Source organism: Megalops cyprinoides, chromosome 3 (assembly GCF_013368585.1).
Source record: "Megalops cyprinoides isolate fMegCyp1 chromosome 3, fMegCyp1.pri, whole genome shotgun sequence".
NCBI lineage: Eukaryota > Metazoa > Chordata > Actinopteri > Elopiformes > Megalopidae > Megalops > Megalops cyprinoides.
This window is the reverse complement of record NC_050585.1, coordinates 9,478,543-9,498,585: the sequence shown is the minus strand read 5'-3', so window position 1 is coordinate 9,498,585 and position 20,043 is coordinate 9,478,543. Positions and strand designations below refer to the sequence as shown.

Below are 20,043 nucleotides of genomic sequence, written 5' to 3'. Positions count from 1 at the left end.
CAGAAGAACCATGTTTTCTGCATTCTATACAATGAATCCTGTTGTCTGTATTCGATATAGTAGACATTGCCGAGACAGATTTTTCAGGAAAGGAGTATACATAATACATGGCATTTTTCAATATAAATCATTATGTTTTCCATGATCTCATGAACTGTAACAAGTAAACATGCACGAAACAAAGACAGAAGCTTACATTTCTATGACTGCGAATTTGACTCAGTGTGTCTTTAATCCTTAATTAGGCAGTTGTCTTCTAAATGAATCGAAAGCAACCTTGGATAACGCCGCATTCCTCAGCACCAGCTGTTGACAATAGTACAAGGGACCTTGTCACAGCGGTGGGTAAAATCATTTTTAAGCTGCTCATTACAAACACATTACTGGACGAGAAACCGAAAACCAGAAAAAAAAAGAGAAGAAACGACGACGACACAGATAAAAGTGGAATATAGGAAGCCGCGGTTTCGGAAAGCTGGGAGCGCAGAGTACGGTCTCCTTTTGCGGACGTGGTTTGAATGTGTGCGAGCTCAGTGGGGAAGGCGGCGGATGGGCTGGTGTGTGTTGTGGTGAAGCAGCGTGAGTCGGCAGCCCTCTGCTGCTCGCTGTGTATAAGAGAGCATCGGCTGCCGGAGAGAGGGGCCCAGCGGCGCCGCAGACGCTGCCACAGCAGTAATAGAGTTGATTGATCACCGTCACTAGTTTAAGGCCCCTATTGATTTCATTTGCGCTGATATCCCCACAGTATTGAACCCCCCCCCACACACACACACCCCCTGCCCCGCTCCAGGAGCAGGTGGACTTGAACCTGGACAACCGCTGACCCACCCTGCAGACACCCCCTCTTTTGCATCGTAGGGCTACAAAATACAGAATCAGACCTTTGGAATTGGAAGTAATAACGCAAGATTCAGTTATATATGTTTTAATCGTTATTCTGAGGTCTGCATCGCAGCATGACAAAGATCTCAGTATTTGCGTTAAGACACATAATCAATGTTCAGAATGGTAGACCCTCTCTCTCTCCCCCCTCTCCCTCCCTCTCTCTTTTCTGTCTGATAGTCACAGTGGGGTCGTGACAGTAATATATCCAGGGCATTGTGGGTAATAGGTCAGAGGCTGAAAGATTAAGGAAGGGCGTCGAGGGGGCTGGGCAAAAAAGGAAACCATCACCAAACCAAATGTGTCTGATCCCAGGAGAAATGGCGTATTCATTTTCTATTACTGACACTATGTTGAGTAAACAGATAGATCTGCTCAATAAATAGTAAACATTCTTTTTTCACCCTATGCTGCTTCTATAGCGATCGCTGAACTTCATTAGTGGAGGCTGAGGATGGAAACCTTACACCAAAGGATGTTTAATTATTTATTGTGATAGTTATGGTTCTGCTCCGAAGGATGGCAAGTTTCCAGAGAAGAGCACTGATATACACATGCACAGATAGCTGATAGATGGTGCTGCCCTTACCAAGAAAGCATATGAGTTGAAATGTGATATAAAAATATAATGTAAGGGGTTTATCTTTGCTCAGTTGTAAGTCATAAATCGCTGATCTGTCAAATTTTGCCTCTTGTACTGTATATACTGTTTACTAGAAAGCATGTGCCAACGCATGTATACAAACAGTTGCATGTGTAAAAGTGTCAATCTTTTATCTGTTATACATATATTACTATATATAACTATATATTATATTACTATATATATATATATATACTATATAGATATATTACTGGACATGCGAGACATGCAGAAGCAGGGCTGAAGAAAGCACAGCCCATTGTCATTTAAACAGTCGTGAGCATTTTCCAGTTCTGCACTCAGACGGCTTTGCCCCACTCGTCCCGGGAGCCCAGGACAGGCACCCCGAGCATGCCCGCAAAGCGCCGCTCTACGTGGCCGCTGCCTCCTTTGTGCGCGGACGGTATCCGGAGGCGCGGTGGCGGCGGCGGCGCTGCGGCACAGTGAGAGTGGCGCTGCGTGTCCTCCCAGTCTGCCGCGCCTGCGGAGCCCCGAGCGGCTTCCGAGAGGGATGGGATTGATCGGCATGGGGGTTGGGGGGAGGTGGGGGGTGGGGGTGGGGGTGGGTGGGGGGATGGTGGGGGGGCGAGGCGTGCGAGCCGCCGGAGTCGGGATGGAGGAAGGACAGGCGGAGGGAGGGCTGTGGCTGGCCGATCCCTCACTCGCTGCAACGCGCACCGAAGGTGCAGACGGGCTTCAGAGAGGACCAGACAGGTAGAAGTACAGGGGAGGGGGGAGGGGTGGGGGGGGATAGGGAGAGACTAACCGTTTTGCGTCCCTGTGTCTCGCTGTCACCCGCGTTGTTGCCACGCTTAACCTGCGGGGGGAAACGGGGGGTGGGGGGGGGGTGTCACGGAAACGCTGGGGTCCCAGCGGCAGAGGGAGCGGGTGATGGATGTTGCGATCGGGCTGGTGATGAGAGTTGGGGGGGCCGGGGTGGGATTGGGGGTGGGGGTGGGGGTGGATGGTGGATTGGGAGGAGGGGGACCGCGAGCCTCCCGCCCTCCCGAACCCCCTCTGCCGGCCCGCCTCTGATTCAGCAGCCCGCGCCGCTAACCACTCGTCCCAAATCATTCTCCCTTAACGATGGATGACAAGGTTTCAGTCAGCCAGGAGCCGGAGGTGTGTCTGGAGCAGCGGCGGCGCGCTTTCATTTCCGGGAGCATCAGCTCTGTATCCCCAGAGGATGAGAAACCGTCTGACTGGAGGGGAGGGGGGGGGGGGGGGGGTGGCGGTGGCAGGGGGGTGGTGGCGGGGGGTAGCGGCTGCTGTAAAGGGGAAGGGGTGCAAAGGAAAAGAGACAGGAACGGGAGCATCAAAAAACATTTCCTGGCCATCGGCGCGCAACTGAAATTCACGCCAGGACAGTTGAGCTCAGTTCAGTTTCATCAGTAACGATGAAATAATCGCCGCTCAGGTCGACTTTGCTCCGCGCCGTTTGGCGGATCCCACTCGCAGACAGCCGCACGTCCGCGTCAGGTCGAAAGTAAAGCTCGACTTGCGCTGCGACCGACCGGAGCGCTGCCTGCATCCGCTAGGTCTGTGGCAGCAGCAGCAACTCCCGCAGCCAGAATGACAACTTATTTCTGTACTGTGCAGAGCGTGCCACTGCTGGCAGTGGGGGTGGGGGGAGAGTGTGTGTGTGTAGGGGGGTGGGGGGGGGGGGCACTGTAAGATGCTCTAAGACTAAAGCTGTAGTGAAGACAGCGCCGTTCCTTTGTTATTTTTGCTCTGATTCTGCCGGTCTACCACTAGTTTCCTTACTGCAGACCATCCAGAAATGGATGCCATGTATTTTTTAATTATTATATTTTTTTTTTCTGAAATGATGTTCAGGAGGCGAAAAGAGAGGGAAAAAAAAAATCCCGAGCTCCCCTCGTATCCTCTTGTTTAAAGCACGCAGACAGGGGCCAGCACCTCTAACGGTCAGCGTGTCTCGCGGGGCGACTCTGAGGACGAGAGATGTGGACTAGTGATCAGCAGTCACTCTGAGGACAAAGAGGAAGGACTGACCGTCTGGCTGGGGGCTTTCCTCTGCGAGCACAAAGGCTAGTTAGTGCTGAGCGGGAGGTGCAGGCTCGCTGTTTGATCCTCGACTCTTCGAAAGGAGAAATTAAAGTCTGACTGTCTGTAATGAGCCTGCTTCTCCTTCACTACTCTTTTTTTGCCTCTCAATTCCTCTCGTTCTTTTCGTTTATTTTGCCGTTGTCGTCGTTGTCGTTTTTTTGCGGTTTTTCTGTGCGTGTGCCTGCGTGTTGTGTGCGTTTGTCTTTGTGCATAGGTGTGGGGCATTTCCGAGCCTTTTACTGAGCTATCCGAACGCGGAGATAAGTTATCAGCAGCTAAAGGGAGAAACAGAGGTTTTTTTTTTTCCTCTCCCCCCCCTTTCGCAGAGCGGGGAGAGTGTTAGCAGACAGAACCAGACAGCGCATGGCCCAGCAGCCAGCCAGAGTCAGACACTGGCTGAGCAAACAGTTGCTCATTTGGAGATTGGGCAGGAGTGAAGCTCCTCGCTTTTGGTGTAGGGACAGGAGCGCCGGCTCATCTCGCACGCTCACTCCTGCTCTTCAGCGGACATTGCTGTACTCCTCCTGTTCCCTGAGACCCTAACTCGTGAGCTCTTTGAATCAAAAATCACGGGTTCGGCTCTTGGGACCTGGGCGGAGGGCACGGGCGGCTCTGGACATCAGCCATCTTTGAAGGGTGGAGTCGGGACAGGACGGCTGCAACTTCAAACGCAAGGGACAGGAGAGGAAGGGTGAAATACGGTGAAAGAAAGACAGAGACAGAAAAGCAAGAAAAAAGGGACACAGCGAGATAGATGCGTCGCGTTAGCTGCTTTAACTTAAGTCTCACCGTACCAATAAGTTGTCCGCATATCAGCTTCAACAAATGTCTCTAGTTTGCCTCTGCCTTTTAGAGAATAGAGAGGAGACAAAATCTGAACGAGAAAGCTGGAAGCGGGTGCCTACATTTCCTCAAAAACTTTTTTGACATATGGACCCATGCCTATGAATATAATATTCAGCCTTTCCTTGCCATATGTACCTTTATGTGAAAGTGAAAGAATTCAATTATATTTGACTTGTTTAGGAAAATATCTTAGATTCATAGGTAGCGTGCTACAGCTGTAAGGTATTTTCACTGATCATAATTTAATGTCGTAATGCTCTGTACAGAAGGCCGTTGTACACGTTAGTTCACCTACGTTGTTTTCCGTAAATTCTTTGACTAGTCATTCCGCAGTCACAAAGTGTTTATAAACAGTTTCCAAAGAGGAATACTTTAAAAAGATACAAATACATGCAAGTGAGAAGTCATAGATCTAGATCATTTGCTTTTAGCTATTTCATTGTGTCTGAAATTAAAATGTATGTGTATAAATGTGCATATATGAGTATATTTTATGTAATGTAACTATACAATATATATTTAATCAAGTAACAACATAGCTCAAGAATGTCTAATATAGATAAAATGTTATAAGTTAAGTATAGATTACTGCACAAAAGCTATAAGTTTCTGGTCCCTTTTTCTTCATTGACCAAAATTATTGACCACGACACGATACACCAAAAGTGAGCTATAGTTTTAAGCATTGATTCATATTTATAAATCACAAAATAGGAGTGTAATGAGAAGTTAATGTCTCATTACCATGAATCCATTTGTGATATGTCCACATTATGCCGCATTAAAAGATTATTAGCATGGAAATTATATCAGTGTTTAGATTTGCCTTAAAACAGAGCACCTCCTAATCAAGAATAATCTGGGATGTATACTTTCTGCCAAATACCCACCAAGCCAATGGCTTCTGACCCAACTCCCTTGACAGTATTTTGGAAGACAATCATGTTGGTGTAGCATAACTGTCGCGCCGAGTTTCGCCACATCACAGTCACTGTGATGATGGTGATGAATCATGATCGGTAGTCAGCAGGAGAATTTGGTCTAACGTATTGAAGTATATCCTTCTCATCCAATCAAAGGATGCCTTGATTCAAATCCAAAGTGATGTCATTTCTGCCTTAGCTATCAGTGGATAAATTTTGTGTAGCTGGCCTCTGGGCTAAACTGTTTCGCACAGTTTGATGAAAAGTATTTAGAGTCGATTTTCTGGAATTGCACAGTTTAGCCATAGCTTTTACCTTTAAAAGACTTGCTGTATCTGTAGGTGTGGATTTATCTGCCCTTGCCATTTCTTGTTTTGCTGAGCCAGTGCAAACTCAGGATTACTACTTTTAATCCAAGACAGATTTCTTTGATTTCCCCTATCTTACGGTGGGGGGTTATCATGATTTAATTTACTTATGGTTTCCCCAGCCCAAGTCTATGCTATACCTTCTGTGTTGTCCTCAGTCATCAGTTGGTCATTTCAAAAGATTTCATAGTTTGATTAAACAGTGGGACCATAGCAATATCAATCATACCTAGTGAACTGTTCTCAAAGGTGTAGGACCAGTTCTTAAAAGGTCTACATTTTCTCCATCATGATGTCTTTCATTTATATTTATATTTGAAATACTTGAAGTAAGTTTATACTGAAACTCAGAAGCCGCCTTATTTATCAGATTTCATTCCAGTGTGCTGAATAGCCAGTCTTTTCCCCTTTGGCAACATAGGAAACCTCACATGGGGAAAGAAAACAAAGTAATACAACACTGAGTTCACTTTATGACTTCTGCCTTTCTTCTGGTCCTGTTCAAAATGGGCGGGCATTCTCTTTATACAGTCTAACCGGTACATCTGAAAAAAAAAAAATTGATCCCCGTGAACCAAATTAAAATAAACCAATAATGTGCATAGAGGTCATTTATAGGTTTTCAGTGTGTTTGTGATAGAGTTTGTGGTGTAATGGACCTGAGGACTGTGGGTTAGAATTTCCAGGGAGACTCTGCTTAAAGCAAGTTTACCTCAAGTGGCCTTGTAACAGTCCAGCTGTGGAAATATCTCTCTGAATGCGGTGAGGTTTCAGCAACTGGAAACATAGTGGTCCAGCCTAATAAGTCACCTTGGATAAGGGTGTGCACACATAAGGGCGGAAATTGAATTGGGTTTTCATGATTTTGAAGTACATTAACTTTTCTCATGGGAATAAAATCTGATATCAGAAAGGGATGATCTTTCCTTTGGCTAATTTTTACTCTTTTTTTGTTTCCTCAGAACAGACTATCCCTACATACACTTGTCATCTAGCAAGCATAGCAGTAGCCGTACAGGAAAAGTCTATCAAAAACAGATCATGTACTAAATAAATAGATTATACTGATTAACAAAGAGACTCTTTTTGAAAGCAATCTGTCCCTAGTCAGATGAGTTAATATGAAGTAAAAGCAAGACATCATTCATTTCTTAAAACGACCTCTCAAAAAATGTTACATTTTCATACATTTCTGGTTTTGTGGACAGTATGCCATTGGAGATTGGGCAGAGCTGAGGCATTTGTCTTCACCTTAAATGGCATTGGTTTCTATGCAAAGATTTGCATTCTTAGAGTCAGCCCAGTGAATTAACCTTAAATGGGAGTAAAGTCATCCTCTTTCATATCTGACCTGATTTCTTCAGTTTTGCCGCACTAAGGCAATTTACTTTGTGAAAGATAGTTTTTTTTTGCCAAATTACCCACATTAGAAATGTAGTCTCAACAAAATTGATTTTCTCCCTCTCTCTTTCTCTAATTAAGTTTTTTTTTCTTCTTCTTCTTCTTGTTTTGTTTTGTACTGAACAATGGCTGATTCCAGCTAATCAGGCTGGGCCTGTGCCACCAGCCCCCAGCGACAGTGGCATACTCTATGCATACCAAGCAGTCAGACACCGAGACACTTATTTAGGAGCTGTCTGCCACCGGGGAGTCTGCCAAACAACAGGGCCCACACTTCTTTACATAGCATGTTTTTCCAACTTCACTTTCATTGTATAATTGCATTATTATTCCCTAATCTGAATAGAGACGTATTTAGGACCTATTCGGCAATGGAGGGGAATAGGGCATGAATGCATGAAGCAAAATGCTACTGATCAATACGATTTGGACAGGCACAGCTTTTTCCCTTTTCTTCCTTTGTTTTCAGGTTGGAAAAACCAGTGGTGATGATAATCTGGTGTTAGCTTCTGTCATTAACAAAGTTTCTCTCTCTTTCATTCTCTCTCTGTCTGTCTTTACTTGGTGTTCCGAGTTAATTCTTATTTTCCAGACTATACATTATTCTTTCATGTACCATCTTGAGTTTAAACAAAATCACAGGGAACATTATGTATACATAATTCCGAATATCAAAAAGGAAAATGTAGTTCTTTGCTGGAACAGCAGGAAAGCAGAATCCACTGAGTTCCTTTGGAGTAGAGATACGTGTTATGTCTACTCCCATTTGTCATTATTTATTTCAAATTACAGTACCTTGCTATATGTTATAATGTTTAGTTAAAGTCACGATTGGCCGTTTGCCGCAATGTCTTGCTGCAGTAGCAATAGTTGTAACACAGGGAAAAAGGGAGGGAGGGAGGAAGGGAGGGAGGGAGGGAAAGAGGCAGAGAGAGAGAGCGAGAGAGACAAACAGAGAACGAGGCCCAGATTCTAATTGCAATGCATCTGCCCTTAATTTTAAATGATAGGATGAAGACAGCCACATGTAAAGTTACTCAAACTGTATTATTCAGTTGTGATCAGCAAAATGAGTAAAGAAAATGGTTTAAGTGACAAAATTATGCAAGGCTCATTTAATCTGTTGTTCAAAGTTAAGGTCAAAGTGTATTGTGGTGACTGGAGATTGTATATAGAGTAGACAAAGGAACATGAGACTGAATTGTTATTGCCGGTAATGTAGTTGTCCAAACCATTGTGTCATTAGCTGTACCCATCATATTACCTTAGCTGTCACTCTTAAAACTAAATAACATGCAGCGTCCTAAGAACCATGTGCAAGAGCCCTGTCATTTAAAGGGGCATTTTAGACAGGCCTCTTCAAATTGTAAAAATGAAAACTGGTCAGAGGTGTATCTGAAAAGTAAACAGGGCCAGAGGTAGACTTCAATCAATGCAAATGACAATTTGAGATTTTTTTCTCATACACAAATTTGTGCCCATTAATTGATATTATTACGAAGCGAGAATGCGTACCGGAGAGTGCTAATGAGGGCAGATTTCATGGATATGGTCATCAAGAAGGTATTGCCACGTTTCAATTGATCTTCACTGAAATAGTGGCACAATTAAAGGGATTAATGCCACTTACTCCTGCTCGTGCTGTGTAAAATGTATAGACATTTAAAGTACATTTCATGCCAGTGTGAAACTTCACATTTACATTGAATTGTATGCCTTACTTTCTTTTAACTGAGTCTTTCTGATACTCTTTAATCATATTTATTTCTGTGTGGGTGTATCAAATTGGTTGTAAAGAGGACTCTTGTAAAGTAAAGAGGACTATGCCCTGCAATTCCAAACACCGATGTATAATACATTAATTATTTCTGTGGTGATTTAGAAAGAGGCATTTTGGGATTATATTACTGAGAGTACAAATTTTGGAACTTCAATGTAGTAAGTCAATATGCTGTGATTGCCCTACAGCACAGTTGTATTAAGACATGTTCTTCATCTAAGCATTTCAGCACATGGTTCAGTAGCAAGATAGCCAACATTTTTACTTGTTTACTCATTAAGCTATCTCTTTTAGCAATTAGGGGTAGCCCACATTTGGAATATGCAAATGGTGTTTGTCTTGAGAATCTCCTACTTAAGGATATATCAAATCTGATCCAAACAAATTTACGTGTCTTCTTAATATCACCACTGTGCACCAAGCTGTGTTTTACAACGTTCCATGCATTCTTTAATCAATTAAATACCCGATCGTTCATCAAAACGTACAAGTTCAAGCATCTATACTCCTCGCGTCGATTGACTCCGCTTTTAATCCAATACACTGTAGTGCAGCTGTCCTTCAATACGGTCATTGATGAGCTATGATGAGGGTCTTTGGGCCGTGACGTGTCAGGATGTAAATGCAACGATTTGCAGAGGGATGATTAATCATTTCAATTGATCGGCAGTAAAGTTGCACAGATTGAGCGCCATTTTTTTCCACCACCCATAGGTACAGTATATGTAATTAAAGGTCCACCAAAACCCTCCTTTGGATCAATGGCCTGTAATTGAATACTCTCTTTGATACTTTATGTACTTTATTCATTGGTTTTCCCATTATTGCATGGTTATAAACAAGTTCTCTTTTTCTTAAAAAGCCATCTGAGGCTTTCAGTTACTATGTATTAAAGAAACCTTTGGTAAGATATGGTTGCTTTGGTCACACTTTACATTAAGGTTACATCAGCTGAACTAATGTGACAGTTATCATGAATAAATGATCAATTTATAGACTATAGATGAGGCTAGACTTAGCAAATTGTTAACAAATGCATAAATATGAATATTGTGCACTTGATGCCAAATGTTCCAAAACTAGGCAGATGCTTTACACCATTACAATGCATTAGGAGCAGTCATGGCACATTAATTACACATTGGTGTGAATTAATTAGACATAAAGGTGTGAATGATTGCCACTTTACTTATATGTGCAGAAAAGGATAAATTCATGCTGAAGTACCATGCATAACAAACTGTCATCACACATTATTTAGTCATTGGTAAAGGTGTGAATGATAACTCATACATTAGTTCATGCTAACTAATGTAAATTTAATGGAAGGTGTTACTTATTTTTCTGTATTACCCACCCTTTGAGGGTGAGTTACAGACAAGAGCAAGATATAGTATCTGAGCCTGAGAATAAATACTTATTATCAGCTTTCAATTACTGATACTGAAAAAAAGACTGCAAAAGATATGAAAAAGAGACTCCAGCAGGTGGTAGGAAAGCAGAAGAAATGTAATAAGCTAGGAAGAAGAAAAATGTGAAACATTGGAATTAGCACCAGTGTTTCCGTGACAGCATTCAAATGCATAGCAATCACCAAAACTTAATTTTCTTTTGTATACCAATTCTCACAGCAAAGTTGCGCTTTGCAGGGCACAAGGAAGAAGGACTAGAAGATAATAATGTTGGGAGATACAGCTTATAGCTGGACACTACTATGCCACATTTCAATGGAAAATGTTGAAATATGAATGTGGACAGAGAATAGCAACACTGGTGATGCCTTCAGCCAAAACAAAGAAACAAACCATCAAAAAAAAATCATCCCATGATGTAACACAATCACACAATGACGATAAAGTAAAGACACCCTGATCATCCAGTTAATCAGTCAAAACAGATCCAGTACTGCAGAAAAGAGCTGTTATGTGTTTTAGCACATGGCCGGTGGAATACGGTTGAACGCACTGGGGATGAAATGACAAGAGAGAACACATGAACACTCCAAATTGTGCTAATTTTACTCTTTTAAATGTGATAATGTAGAAGAGACTGAATGTAACGGGTCATTTAATGTGTGACGCTAGAGACAGAGATTCCATGATGATGCTGGCCTCTAGATGCATGTTCGCATTTTAATGGTGATACTCTAAAGACAAAAAGTGTACATCTTTAAAAGATGGCGTATAGCTGCAGTGCTTCACATGTGTTGATAAAAGTAGTAAAGAAATATTAACAACAGCTCAGCGTGCACATAACCGATTGCTAACACAAACAGCCGAGACTAAACAAAATAAGAAGATTGTCGTTTTTTTTTTGGGGGGGGGGGGGGGGGGGGGGGGGGTTTGCACTTTATTGTCAGGCATTGTTATTTTTGTCAACTCAATGACTTGCAGGGGTGGGGGGGATCTCTTATCAGGATAGATGATGAAACAGTAGAGGCGTCTGATAGAACACACAGGGAGCAAGGGGAGGGAGGAGGCTGCTCTGACGTCTGGCTTTCCAGACACTGCGGCAGGGGGCCAGACAGTCACCTGAACACAATCACTTCCTCCGTTTCATAATCGCAGGGCCGTGCCGTCTCCGGCTGACACACATCTGTAAGGATTAAAGGGGCTCGATAGAGGCTGGAAATCCATCTTAAAGACAAGGGGAGCGGCGTGTTCGCAATCACCCTCTCCCCAAGTCCAACAGGAACGTAATTAAAACCAGTCAGACTGACATTGTTTATCTGAGAGCTGCCACCCAAGACAAGGTATCTGAAGACTTTGCGCCGCTAAAATCTTAAAGCGGTCTCCGCCCCGGGAGAACAGAATATACTAAGTGTCAGTGATTGCCAAATGTGCATTGCTTTTTTTCTTAAGATCGAAAAGATTAAGCTTTCTTCAAAGGAAGATGCTTTGTTTTAATGCAACACCTGTAGTGATTGTTAAACATTTATATTTATCAAATATTATTATTAAATGTTTCTGTTTCTTATTTAATGTTCTGTTCTGTAATAATTATTACTTTTGTATTCATTGACTTAATTTGATATTATTTTGGCGTGCTTAAGGTGGTATATTTTATGCAGTTAATTCTAATTGCCAACTGCATTGTTGTATATTAAAGTTAGTCAATAAATAATAGGAGACAATGTAATTAAAAAATCTATTATCTGCAGAGCTGCATATCCTTATACTCTATAACTGTGGATCTCAAAATTACTTTTCAATCTTTTGAACCTTAGTTAGGAACAACACTAATATCACTGCATAGTTTGCCTACATTTTGCATAGTAGAATAATTTAAACTCCGTGAATATGATTTAATGACTTTGTAGTATTTATATATTAAGCAGTTTTATAACTGCAGCTACAGATATTCATAGTAGCTCAGAATAATCAAGGTTATATTCCAGTTGTCATGCCACTGTGGGATATTTTGTATATATTGTGATTGACATCATTATTATTGTGTATTATTATTATTGTGATGGATCATATGTGCATTTGGTGCTGTATCACCTGACTTGAGATGGATCTGTCAAATAAACAGAAAGTGTGTGAGAGGGGGAGAGAGAAGAAAACAGAATCCAGCCAGCATATTACTCTATTATAGAGGAAGATGTTTTGAAGCCTTACCATGCCTGGCATTGTCCATCGGAATGAGGCCTCAAGAGCCTATCGGTGTGGAGTGCCTGGGTTCAGGGTAGCAGGCCACTGTGCTAGTCTTGCTAAGTACAAGTGTCACCCCCCCCCCCAATTCCCTCCAACTCCCCCCCCCTCACTCCCAGGGCTATCGCCCGTCTTTGTGCACTCTCTCCGCAGTGCCGCTTTGGAGGCGTTTCCACGGCAACGCAGTATCTGGCTGCCAGCTTGCTGGAGTTATTGAACTGCGACCGGCTTTTGCTTTAGCGGATAATTAGGCTCTGTCTTGCAGGTTCATTTTCCAGTGGCTGGAACTTGAATATGACCTACAGCTGGCCTCGCTTTGTTGTCGGTGGCAAAGCTTTTAACCCGTTGGCCACCGGTCAGCGGTCCCCGTGCCGACCGCAGTCTGCGCCCCCTTCCCCGGCGAAAGGGGCGGCCATCCAGATGGTGTCACACACACGCACGCACAGACACCCCCCACACGCAGGCAGGCACACATACACACATACACACGCCGTTGCTTCCAGAGTAACCTGGATCTGATGTCAGTTGTCTGGTGGTGTTGTGCAGAGTGGCTGAAGCGTGCTTCTCTGAGGGATGCAGATGCGGAGGTGCACCATTTGCCACTGTACCAGCCCGAGACTAACGCTGACAAATTCACCACCACAGGAGGTCCCCTCCACGGCCTGACGCTGCTCAGAGCCGACCCCCGAAAGGGTATCTTCCTCAGCTTGTGTGTCTGTACATCCAAGACCACTCTGTCTAATTGCTCCTGGGACATATTGTTGGTCAAGTGTATTGCAGGCAATGATTGATGTATAATGAGTTACTATTTTCTCGTTGCCAGAAAATATCAGGAATGCACTGGGAACAAATTGGCCCAGTCTTTGTATCTCTCTCCCTTCAGTTTAATTGAAAGTGCACTCCTCAATGCATTATGAGGGTATAAAGCCATCTTGCCATCAATCATGTTTTGTCATTTTGTATAATTTATCCTGTGCTAATTATTGTCATTCCATCTCTCTTAGATGCCTTGCAGTCTGCTGTCTCCATGCTGTGGCAAGAGAAGTCAGAGAAATCATCAAAAAACGTTTGGTTACCAGATGCTTATTAATAATGTAAATAATGCCTTAAAATGAACAATTGCATGTGATGCTATATGTAAAGGTGTTTTTATACTGAGAGCCGTTTGTTTATCTTATAGTTTGATAAACACCTAGATATCATTTTCAGCCACTTGGCTTTAATTAATCAGTATTGCATCTAAGAATAAGTCCAGGGTCTATTATCTCGTTTACCAGCATGAAATGTTGGTTTGCTACAAAGTCGGCGCGAAACGTCAAACACCGTGGCTGTTATAAAACACAATCTACGTTGTGCAATTAAGCTCAGAGTCATTTGGACGGCTTGAAAAGAGACGCCTACTGTGCCCAGCAGGGCCGCGTGACCTTTTAGTCATCTGTTCCCGCTGCAGTTACTTAAATAGTGATGTATGTTTCCTCTCTGGCTCCCGGAGCAGGCGGGGCGGGGCGCGCGCTCCCTCAGTCATCACCCTGCCGGCCCGCAGAGGCGGCGGCGGCAGTGGAGCTCCCCGACGTCCGGCTCCGCGTTAGCACTCCGCCGCAGCACAGCAGGTACGTGTCACGGGGCGGAGTCTCGGGGCAGGTACAGTCCGCAAAGCGGGGGATGGGAGGCAGGCCCGAAATCCCGCAGGACGGCAGTGATGAGGGACCCCCGCGACCCCTCAGTTTCTGTCTGCCCCCTCTTTCTCTCTCTCTCTCTCTCTCACACACATACACACAGCCCTAGTCCAGAAACCCCTCCCCCTCAACTCACAATACAACCCCCCCCCCACACACACACACACACACACACAGGCACATGCACACACATGCACGCACATACACAGACACAATAAAAAATTATGCATTATGCAATTATGCAAGTCATTCTTGTTTCAACACATTAAAGGAGATGGTTAACATTATAGATTTTTGGTTAGCATTATGCACCTGTATTTGCACGCATACACACACACACACAGAGTCTTACAGATACAATAACAATTATACAAAGTCATTTTGTTTCAACACAGTAGTAATGGATTAGAATAGCATCGTGAATATGAACATATTTTGCTGTTATTTCCATATATGTATACATGTTACATATTTATAAATTTACACGTATTTACACATATTTAACAATTATTGTACAAATGCAACAATGCTTGTGCCTGGTATAAAATTGTGAAATCTTTTTTGTGATTTTGTCATTGTTTTTTCAAAAAAATTTGGAAATAATTATTTTGTTTACAGTGTACTGTTTCAGTGATTTCACAATCCAGAATATTAAATATCCTATTTCATGCTAATCCTTTCAAAGAAAACAATAAACCTGCTTTTCTCTTTCAAAAAGTTGGTGTTTGCCTTCTTTTGGATCAGTTTGTGGAACACTGATGCAGATTTAATGCTGATGTATTACAATCTGCAGTGTTTATTCAAATGTGAATTGCGTATGGAATGAATTAATTACTTATTATTTCTAACACCAAATGATGGTATTATCACTGCAATACTTTGTCTGCCTTTTCAGTAAATAATTTCGGAGACTTTGTCATAGGCAATTGTGTGAAAACAGCAAGCAGGCAGACACAAAGGATCTATTCTACTGTGTGTGTGTGTGTGTGTGTGTGTGTGTGTGTGTGTGTGTGTGTGTTTGCGTGCGCGCGTGTGTGTGTTTGTGTGAGTGTGTTTGTGTGTGTGTGAGTGTGTGTGAGTGTGTGTGTGTGTGTGTGTGTGTGTGTGTGTGTGTGTGTGTGTGTGTGTGTGTGTGTGTTTGTGTGTGTGTGTGTGTGTGTGTGTGTGTGTGTTTGCGTGCGCGCGTGTGTGTGTTTGTGTGAGTGTGTGTGTGTGTGTGTGTGTGTGTGTGTGTGTGTGTGTGTGTGTGTGTGTGTGTTTGTGTGTGTGTGTTTGCGTGCGCGTGTGTGTGTGTGTGTGTTTGCGCGCGCGTGTGGCAGCCAGGCTGCAGATCCATCCATCTCTCTGTCACTGCCCCTGCGTCGCCGGGAGACCAGCAGACCGATGGGGGCTGAATCCTAATTGGCTCGCTCGCGTCACTCCTCTGCAACAGGGCAGGGACGATCATTAACCCCACACTCTGGGAACAAAGCAGGGAGCTTTCCTACTGCAGGAACACCTCCCGCAAGTCTGACATTATTCAAATGTTACAGCAATGATAATATTCACAAGTGGAGAAACATGCTGTTAACCATTGTTAGCGTCATAATGTATGTTATTTACTTAATTAGCGGCATCTCTTATCCAGGCATAGTTTACATTTTATCCATCTACGGAGCTGGAGACTGCAGCAATTCAAGTTAGCTACCATGCTCAAAGGTGAAACAACAGCAGCTTGTGTGTGTCCTCTGTACGATTTGAATCTGGAACCTTTTGGTTACAAGCCCAGCTACCCTTCAGCTACCCTACACTGCTGCTTCTGAGAAGAAGTGTACTTTGAGTAAGTTTGACCTTGTCAAAGGATACCTCTCTTTGGCTCCTTCCCCTTTCTAACTTTGGCTCTTTAGAAAGCAGGTCTGCGCTACCACTGGGAGATGTCTGGTCACCCTCAGAGCAGACTTCATTACGATAATGATAAGTCGGAGCTCGGGTGCAGTGCCTCAACCTCGCGAGTCTCTAAACGCATTCGTCTGCCGTCGCACCGTTTGATATGGGCCTGTTCCAGCATTGCTGAGCCGGACCAGATGGAGGCACAGTTTAAGATCCAAGAGCAACGTAGGGACGTCCCGTTATCTCGTGTTCCTTTGTATTCAACTCCCCTCTCCCCCCTGCCTGGTACCTCACCCTGGATCTCAGGCCTATGGCTGTCCCCACAGCGCTTCCAAAATCTAAGGGCAAGACGGTGTTCCAGATCAGCCAAGCTAAACATGTTGTCAGAGCATTTTTTCCTGTTCAGTCACTCGAATGATAAACATGTATTAGTGTTTAAAAGTCTGCTTAATGTACGACAGAAGGTGTGACATTGAACAAACACCGGTTGGTAGCCTCACCCAACGCAAGGACAACACCAAGACTGTTCCACTGTTTCTCTGTTTATGTGGCTGTTACTTTCAAGGCGACACTGAACCGAGCGAAGGTACCGGGGGTCTGAAGGTGTGGCCACTGAACGGGAGCCCAAACTGTGGAGGGAAAGTGCCTGAGCCTGTCCCCTCTCTGGCCCCTGCAGAGCGGATACCCTACCCAAGACGGCGCTGCTTAAAATAGTGCAGACTCGCAAGCTCAGGTGGGCGCTGCACCCGAGCTGAAATGACAGCAGCCAGGAGCGAGAGGCACAAGACAGCGTTCCCCTTGCCAAAATTTCAGAGGCTTTGCAGTAACAAGCATGGCTTTGAAATTTTCTTTTTTGCTTGTTTTCTTGGTCAGTTGCCTCGGCCAGCTTTGTACTTGCGATTGTATCCTTAAGCCCTTTGAAACATTATTTCACGATTACTTCAATACTTTGCCTAAAACATGTGATATTATACTAAAAGGTAACTTCACCGGAAAATGAATATTTTGTTCCCCACCTTTACTATAGGAAGTATGCATATTGAAAAGCATTAGTTTTATTTAGTAAGAACACAGGTTCATTTAAAATCCTGGTTTCTTAACCAACTTTGTGCTGTTTAGCCCTCATACAAAGCCCAGGATACATTGCTTCACCCCTCTTCTTTGTACAAATTACATCTGCAAATCACGCCATTGTTACTGTCTTTAATAATCATTATCAACCACTTAAAACCCGTAAAGGGACACTCCAAACACTTAGCTAACCTATAGATATATTACTCTTTTTGTGTGCTCAGATGGTTTGTGTCTTTGTGAAATCTGAATTTACATTCACATTTCAGCAAATTGTTAGGCAAAATGGAAAAAAAACCGACACTCCACTTCAGCTAAAATTGTAATATATATATATCAACATTTCAATTACAATATAAGTGGCTTGAATGGTTCAGGGCAGCCACCTTCTCATGCTATGAGGGTTCATATGGAGATTGAAAAGGCAGTGCCAGACTGTGAGGAAATGGATATTATCCGCTGTGAAAACAATTCCATTCTTTCCAATATACTTACCCACCAAGGCTGTAAGGTAAGGAGCAACACATTAGATTTATGATTCTTGGTAAAGTTCCTTTTTTGAATATATATCAACTGGAACCATATTTTTTCCAAAGGGTTTTGTTTGTCTTTGGCCCATTATTAAGGTTGATGAATCCATCATTGCAAAATGTATTGCCCCATTATGTGAAACGTATTGCCTCATTCTGCAAAGTGGGTATTCACACTTTACCGGAATTATTAAATAGGGAGCGTGTGTGGGAGTGTTTTGCAACATAAAAGCGGGAAGGACGAGGGTACAAACAAGCTGCAGCGCTGAACTCAGAGGACCTGCTTAAACCACCAAGCTGGGATCTGGAATGGAATCAGGTTCCTCACAAAGCGGACTTTGATTTCAGAGGAGTAAAATAAACACCCCGCTTTCACATCTTATCAAATCTGCTGACTGTTTTCCTGAAGCTTGTGCCCAAAAGGTCCTCTCTCTCTCTCTCTCTCTCTCACACACACACACACACACACACACACACACACACACACAAAAACACCCTTCACAGCTGGCAGAAGGCCAGAGCCTCGCTGCAGTGAACGAAGAAGGAGGGGGGGGGGGAAATCCCCACCAAAATCAACATCTGCTAAGAGGATATTTACATCCAAAATAGGCCCTGTTTATACAAGCACACAAAGTTGTTTTCAAACAGCATTTGTCTTTCTGTTTATTTTCCCAGTCTCAATGATGTCTCTGTGCCCGTAACGGTAGCATCTATTTTGCAGCAGGCTGTGGGATTTTTCATCACCTGACAAAGGGCAGCGGGTTCAGAGAGGTTACTGCAGGACTTACTGATGTTGACTGCATTATGTCCTCGGCTTCACGCGAGACTGTTTGGTAAGAAATCTTAGTCAAAGCCTCTCAGATTGTTTGGATCAGTGAAGAAGGCAGAAAAGATGAAGGCACATTTTTTCCCTTTACTTTTGTTGGCTTCTGAGAAAACCCCAAACCCTGTAAATCCTGCCCCTCAATGAAACGTCTGCGATAGCGCTGGTGAGAGGGGAGAGAGAGGCGCGAGGCCGATGTGTAGCTAGGCCCTGGCAGATCTGGTTCTTATTAATGCCTATATTTCATTCATAAGGCTTTCTGCCTTGTGCTCAGCCTTGCCTTCTTGTTCATTTCTGGGTGAGTCTGGTTGTATTACAAGCTTCTGGATATTATCCAGATAACAGCACATTGTGCATATGTGACTGCGATACCACATCTGTTGTCGGGCTTGCAGGTCTTTTGACTGGGTTGGCTGACCCGTTATTGTGAAGCATTCGCTGTGCGTTTACAATCATCCTTCCATGTCCTGGTCAGACCCCGTTTGTGTCTCAAACAAATTCAAACAAAATTCACGCAATACGAATTTTTTGTATTGCTTTACTCAACGCAGCTCAGAAGAAATATCCCTGAAAATGATCGAGCCGATCTTCCCTGATCGTTAAATGCAAAGCGGAGGCACCGCCGCAATCTCAGACACCGCGTTACGTAATGAAAGGCAGATTAAAAACCCATTGATTTAAACGCTCCTCCTCATGCAGACCTTGTGTGCCAAGGCCGTTGAGATGATGTATTGATTTATTCCTCCCCCCACCCCTTATAGAGGAAGGCTGAGGCTGACGGAGCAGCACCCATGGCCCCTGCTGGCTGTGTACCGAGCTTGTTTGCGCTCTCGCTGTGTCCTGTAAGCAGCGTGTAAGCGTGCCAGAGCAAGCCCATTCGCGAACGCGCTGTCCCTCAGAAGCTCACTGATGCTCGGTGCCGCCGTCCAATGCTGCAGACACTGAGGACCCCATTCATACCGCAGGCTGTCAAAACAGCTCTCCTCTGTTATGGTGCTACACAGGAATTGACAGGGAAGGGTTGGGGGGGGCTCACTGAATGTCTCTGTTTCATGATGTCCGATGCCCCTCCCTTTAAGACAGGCGGTGTGAAACCCGGCTCCTGGAGGGCAGTTTGCATGCCGGTCTTTACTGCGACCTCTGCTCATGATTAACTTAATTGCTCTTAATTATCCCAGTCATTTACTCTCCTAGTCCGTTTTCACATCTCTGCGAAATGTCAGCCGCATCTGATGGCTGATCTTGTGGGCATGCTCATGAAAAATTTCACTGCAGTGCAATTATTTATTTATTTATTATATTTTTATCTTTTTTTTTTTTTTTTTTTTGGAAATGCACAAGTGTACAGCCAATAAACAAATGAGAGTGAGAACAGGTTTGTGGGGGGGGGGGGGGGGGGGGGGGGGGGGGAAGAAGTCGAATACCCGTTCCTCCTGGAATTGAGCTTGACACCCCAGCTTTTGAACAAAGAGCAGACAGGACGGCTATCTGGGTGCCAATCAGACGCAAAG

The 20,043-nt window shown here is 43.8% G+C and overlaps 1 long non-coding RNA gene across 2 annotated transcripts in view; it reads left to right on the top strand.

Annotated features, from left to right (window-relative positions):
- LOC118774274 overlaps nt 1-14,360 on the top strand; it is a 73,563-nt gene extending 59,203 nt beyond the window's left edge. For both annotated transcript variants that reach the window (XR_005004818.1, XR_005004819.1), the window contains exons 3-4: nt 13,568-13,657; nt 14,059-14,360. This is a non-coding gene — a long non-coding RNA (uncharacterized LOC118774274). The remainder of the gene's footprint in view (nt 1-13,567; nt 13,658-14,058) is intronic.
- Nucleotides 14,361-20,043: the final 5,683 nt, after the last annotated feature.